Below are 6,246 nucleotides of genomic sequence, written 5' to 3' on the forward strand. Positions count from 1 at the left end.
AGCCCCCCTGCCTGCCTCTCATTCATTCAAAGCAAACAGTAGCTGTGTTTGCTTTTTTGATAAGCAGCTCCCCCAATGGAGCTTTGAAACATACTTCCCCATCCGGAGTTCACAACAAAACAAGAGAGGATGCTTCAGTTAAAAGAATTATGGGGAGTTTCTGGAGGTCAATCAGGGTGTAATAACGTTACTCCCCGTTTACACTGGAGATGGAGCCTCTCAGCCAATGCGCAACAGCAGTTAATCCTCTCAGGGAGGTGGAGTACCAGGAGCACTCCAGCCAGGGAGTCAGAGTGCTCTGGGAGGCTTTATTGCGGTATAACGTGCAAGTGTAGCCAAAGCCACTCACAACAGTCTGGACTCAGCCCTTGCCTCTCCCACAGTTCAGTTCCTTTGTCCCTTCAGGTATTGTCAGCAGTCTTTCTTCTTGGGCAGGAAGACAATGGAGGAAAGTCCTGTTTGCCTTCCCTCCCCAGCCTTAAATAAAGTTTACATAAGGCGGGGATCTTTTGTTCACCAGTCTTGACTTCCCCTTCCTTTTAGTGGAAAATTACTAGAAGTCCAAGATAGTGTTTAGTACCAGGTGACAGGACCATCTGACCTAGTAGTAAAAAGAAAAGGAGGACTTGTGGCACCTTAGAGACTAGCAAATTTATTTGAGCATAAGCTTTCGTGAGCTACAGCTCACTTCATCGGATGCATTCAGTGGAAAATACAGTGGGGAGATTTATATACACAGAGAACATGAAACAATGGGTGTTACCATACACACTGTAAGGAGAGTGATCAGGTAAGGTGAAGCTATTACCAGCAAGGGGCAGGGGAGGGAGAGGGGGAGGGAGGGAACCTTTTGTAGTGATAATCAAGGTGGGCCATTTCCAGCAGTTGACAAGAACTGAGGAATAGTGGGTGGGGGCGGGTATGGAATAAACATGTAATGTTACTTTGTGTAATGACCCATCCACTCTCAGTCTTTATTCAAGCCTTAGTTAATTGTATCCAGTTTGCAAATTAATTCCAATTCAGCAGTTTCTCCTTGGAGTCTGTTTTTGAAGGCTTTTTGTTGAAGAATTGCCACTTTTAGTGGCATATGCTTAACTTTGGTCTGTAATCGAATTACCAAAGAGATTGAAGTGTTCTTCAACTGGTTTTTCAAAAACTGGTTACAGTGTGTATGGTAACACCCATTGTTTCATGTTCTCTGTGTATATAAATCTCCCCACTGTTTTTTCCACTGAATGCATACGATGAAGTGAGCTGTAGCTCATGAAAGCTTATGCTCAAATAAATTGGTTAGTCTCTAAGCTGCCACAAGTACTCCTTTTCTTTTTGCGGATACAGATTAACAGGGCTGCTACTCTGAAACCTGTCCTAGTAGTGTCACAGCTAAATCCCAGGACACCTTTCAGGAAGGAGAGAGATTAGTATCCTGGAAATCTTATTGTTTCTTCCTAATGACCCATCAAAGCTGATGACCTGTTCTCTGGTGGGTGTCTCCCAAATACATACACAATTGTCAATATTCCTAACTTTAGATAGAGAAATGATACATGTATACAGGTTGGATAATAACATTCAGTAAATTATAACCTTTCCAATGATATCTTACATGAGCCATCTTGCATAAAATATATCATAATTATGCCAAGGCCTCCACCTCAAACCACTGATAACTGAAGACTCTGATTCTGTAAAGATTTATGCATATGCTTAACTTTAAGGTTGTGAGATCTTGGTGGGACTGCTCATGTGCTTTGTATATGTGTACGTCTTTGTAGGCAGGGCCTAAACAGACATCCTTCAGAAAGCAAAATGAGAACAGAAACAATGAGATTGAGTAGGGAGGTTAAGTGCACATCTTCCTAATTTCATGATTTTTGTATGGTTTTTTTTGGTAATAATATCAAACTATTCAGGTTTGCATACTGCACCCATCATCCTGGTGTCTGATTCCCTTGCAGAGATGCTGTACTACATACTTGCTGGAGGAATAAAGAGGATTTGGTTCCCACGTTTGTATGAATAGTATTAATTTTGAAACTGTTTCTTCAGAAAATAGATTGGGTGAAAATAGGGTTAAAATGGAAGTAGAATTGTAACCTCAAATATAGCAATAGTGCTAACATACACGAGGAGACAGGATGGCCGAAGGAATTGCTAAACAGAGATGATGCTTTTCACCTATAGGTCACCATTTTGAAGGCACTTTGCATGTTGTGACAGAAAAGATTACCACTTGGTTTATATCTTTCAGGGAAACCACTTGACAGCTTTCCTTCACTTTCTAGCAAGCAGGTGTCCAAGCCACAAGAACAAAATTACTGTGAACAATAATTGGCCTCTGTCAGCAGTTTCTGCAGAGCTCAAAGGTTCAGCAGTGATTTAAAATGAGCTATCCTCACCCCCAGTATGGCCCTTCTAGGTTAGAGTTAAAGCATATTGGTGGGGAAAGGTTGCACTGCCACTGTTCTCTAGATAGAGGATTTAAATTTCCAAAGCTATCGGTTTCAGCCCAGATTCTCAAAATGTATGTAGGCGCCTAACTCCCTTCATGGAAAAAGAAAGAAACCACCCAACGGATATCGGCCACTATGGGAGACAGGATATTGGAGTCGGTAGGATCACTGATGTGATTCAGAATAGTTATTCTTATCTTTGTAGGGATAGAGTTAGGCTTTTTAAAAAACAGATCTTTGGATGGTGTGAGTGTAAGGCTCAGAGTAGCTCCATTAAACTCAACAGAAATACAGTACAACCTCAGAGTTACAAACAGGAGAGTTACAAGCTGACCAGTCAACCACATACCTCATTTGGAACCGGAAGTACACAGTCAGACAGCAGCAGAGACAAAAAGAAGCTAATACAGCACAGCACTGTGTTAAATGTAAACTACTTCAAAACAAAAGGGAAAGTTTAAAAAAAAAGATTTGACACAGTAAAGAAACTGCTTCTGTGCTTGTTTCATTTAAATTAAGATGGTTAAAAGCAGCATTTTTCTTCTGTGTAGTAAATTTCAAAGCTGCATTAAGTCAATGTTCCGCTGTAAACTTTTGAAAGAACCACCATAACGTTTCGTTCAAGAGTTACCAACATTTCAGAGTTACGAACAACCTCCATTCCCAAGATGTTCGGAACTCTGAGCTTCTCCTGTGTGCTGATTTACGCCACCTGATGACCTGGACCCTAAGTTTCGGGAGCTGAATCAGGCTCTGTATCTCATTACAAAGCTCCTGAGCCTCTCAGACCCCATGTAAATAAATCATTTGTCAATACACACTTTGAGATGAATTTTTTTAAAAATAACTTTTCCAAGTGAATGGGCTTGTGACATTGGTGTGGTAGTGACTATGGGCCAGATCCAAAGCTGGAGTGGCTGCAAAGGCTCACACTGACTTCAGTGGGTTTTGAATATGGCCCGAGGAGAGGCAGTGTAACCTTAGGAGACAAAGTCGTGTAAATTCTTGAGTTTTCATCCTAACCATGCTATTGAATCACTGTAACTTTGGGCCAGTCTCTGGGTGTCAGTTTCCCCATCTATGATAAATTGATGATAATGCGTACCTCCGGTGACTGGTGTTTATGTGCTTTGGAAATAGAGGGCTCAATACACAGAGCAACATTCGGTACACCTGAGCGTGGGGCAAGGGAAGAGAGAGCTTCATGACACCTTTCCTTCCCCCCATGGCTCCTGGGACTGACTGAGAGCCAGTCTGGCTCTGGATGAAAGTCGCTGCAGTCTCTAGGCTACTCAAAGTTACACCAGCCTGTAATGAAGCCCCTAGGAGCTGTTGGTTTGGAACTGTCAGAGCACAACATGCTCTGACCCCCCCGCCCCCTGCATCTAACAAGCCTCCTATGCTGGGGACAGTGTAAAGGGGCTGATGTAGAGCTAGCTCCTTTGGGCAGCTATAAGGCTGGTGCAGAGGGACTGTATGGGCCAGGATCTAGCCAAGAAAAGGCTACATAAAGAACCGTCCCTGTACACTGCTCTGCATAAGCACAGGGGGTCTGCCCTACATAGAGCAGTTTGCAGGATCAAGGTGCTAACTGTTACTATTAGCAGCAGCTTCAAGTGTTAAGATGAACATAATACACTGAGCCCCTTAAGACGCTGTGCAGTAGGGTGACCAGATAGCAAGTGTGATAAATCAGGACAGGGGGGCAGATAACAGGTGCATAAGACAAAGCCCCGAATACCGGCACTGTCCCTGTAAAATCAGGACATCTGGTCATCCTATTATGTAGCCAGATGCCTGCAGGCTATTTTTAAATTTTTTTTTGTTTGTTTTGGGTTATAGTATTTAAAAACAAACAAACTGTTTCCTAATGCAGAGAATCCTTGGTACACAGCCAATATAGTGAAGAATTTGAAATCCCCAGGCTCTAGTGTTGGAAACATACATATAAACCTGCATATAAAATTAATTAAAACTCATTTAAAACATTAAGCAAATATTGAGGAGAAATGACTTAGAGGATGTTTTCCTGCTTGCGAGGAGCTTTCCTGATATAAGACAAGATCCTTAATGACAAGTTTCAGAGTAGCAGCCGTGTTAGTCTGTATTCGCAAAAAGAAAAGGAGTACTTGTGGCACCTTAGAGACTAACCAATTTATTTGAGCATAAGCTTCCGTGAGCTACAGCTCACTTCATTGGATGCATAAAAGTGGAAAATGCAGTGAGGATGTTTTTATACACACAGACCATGAAAAAATAGGTGTTTATCACTTCAAAAGGTTTTCTCCCCCCACCCCACTCTCCTGCTGGTAATAGCTTATCTAAAGTGATCACTCTCCTTACAATGTGTATGATAATCAAGGTGGGCCATTTCCAGCACAAATCCAGGGTTTAACAGGAAGGGGGGGGGGGAATCATAGAATCATGAGGAAGGGGGTAGGAAAAAACAAGGGGAAATAGGTTACCTTGCATAATGACTTAGCCACTCCCAGTCTCTATTCAAGCCTAAATTAATTGTATCCAATTTGCAAATTAATTCCAATTCAGCAGTTTCTCGCTGGACTCTGGTTTTGAAGTTTTTCTGTTGTAATATCGCAACTTTCATGTCTGTAATCGCGTGACCAGAGAGATTGAAGTGTTCTCCGACTAGTTTATGAATGTTATAATTCTTGACATCTGATTTGTGTCCATTTATTCTTTTACATAGAGACTGTCCAGTTTGACCAATGTACATGGCAGAGGGGCATTGCTGGCACATGATGGCATATATCACATTGGTAGATGTGCCGGTGAACGAGCCTCTGATAATGTGGCTGATGTGATTGGGCCCTGTGATGGTGTCCCCTGAATAGATATGTGGGCACAGTCCTTAATGTCGGCATTCAGCTTCTGTGGCAGTGAACACGGGACAGATGGCCAGACAGATCTTTGAAATCTGGGCTTGGCAATCTGAGAGGTCTCGACACAGCAGGGAGAGTGAGAAAACAAAGGCCCAATTCTGCTATCAGTTAGTTGGACACAAGTCCCACTGATTTCCATATTTGTGCCCATTATTTGGCAGAATTAGGGCCCAAGAGCCTATCCAAAACCAGTGGGGAAATGGGCAGAAGAGTCTCTATGAGATTTGAACAAAGTAGACAAGATGTATAGGAAGGGCCTGATTTTTATTTAAATTTCCTAAGATTCTGGTTGATCTGGGCCCTGTTTAATTATAGCCTATGCTGCCCTTTCCTCCAAAAACCTCCAAATAATTTGGCATGGCTGAGAATCCCTGTTTGGGAAAGACTTAGGCAGGGCTAGACTTATGAAGGCACAACGATGCTTTAGTGGCATTGCCTCTCCAAGCCACATGACAAAATTAAGTGTCATGGCTAAGATGGCAAGGAATAAGCATAAGCCAAATAGCTTGTGGACTGCCAGAGAATGTCGTAGTGCTCAACATGAAAGGATTTGGGCCTCCCTCTCCTAGAAAGAATAGCCACTGGGAGCAGGTTCAGAGATGTGGAACTGGTGGCTATTGGGGTCCTCTGTCTGCTGCGGGTGTTCCTAGTGGGAGAGCCCCACAACAAGTTGCTTATACTCACAGGTGATGAGCATAGCCCATAGAAGGGCCAGAGAATTCCCCCACCTCAGCCCCTATTGGCCCATTTGCCGATACGAGGGCACTGCAGTGGGCAGAGGGGTGTAGCAGTTATGGGAGGACACCTTAGCACTTCCCCAGATAGGTGCAACTTCACCTTCTTCCAGAACGTGCTCGTCACTTGCAAGCATTGCCATGCCAGGGCTGGTG

The sequence above is a fragment of the Lepidochelys kempii genome, chromosome 10 (assembly GCF_965140285.1).
Source record: "Lepidochelys kempii isolate rLepKem1 chromosome 10, rLepKem1.hap1, whole genome shotgun sequence".
NCBI classification, from domain to species: domain Eukaryota; kingdom Metazoa; phylum Chordata; order Testudines; family Cheloniidae; genus Lepidochelys; species Lepidochelys kempii.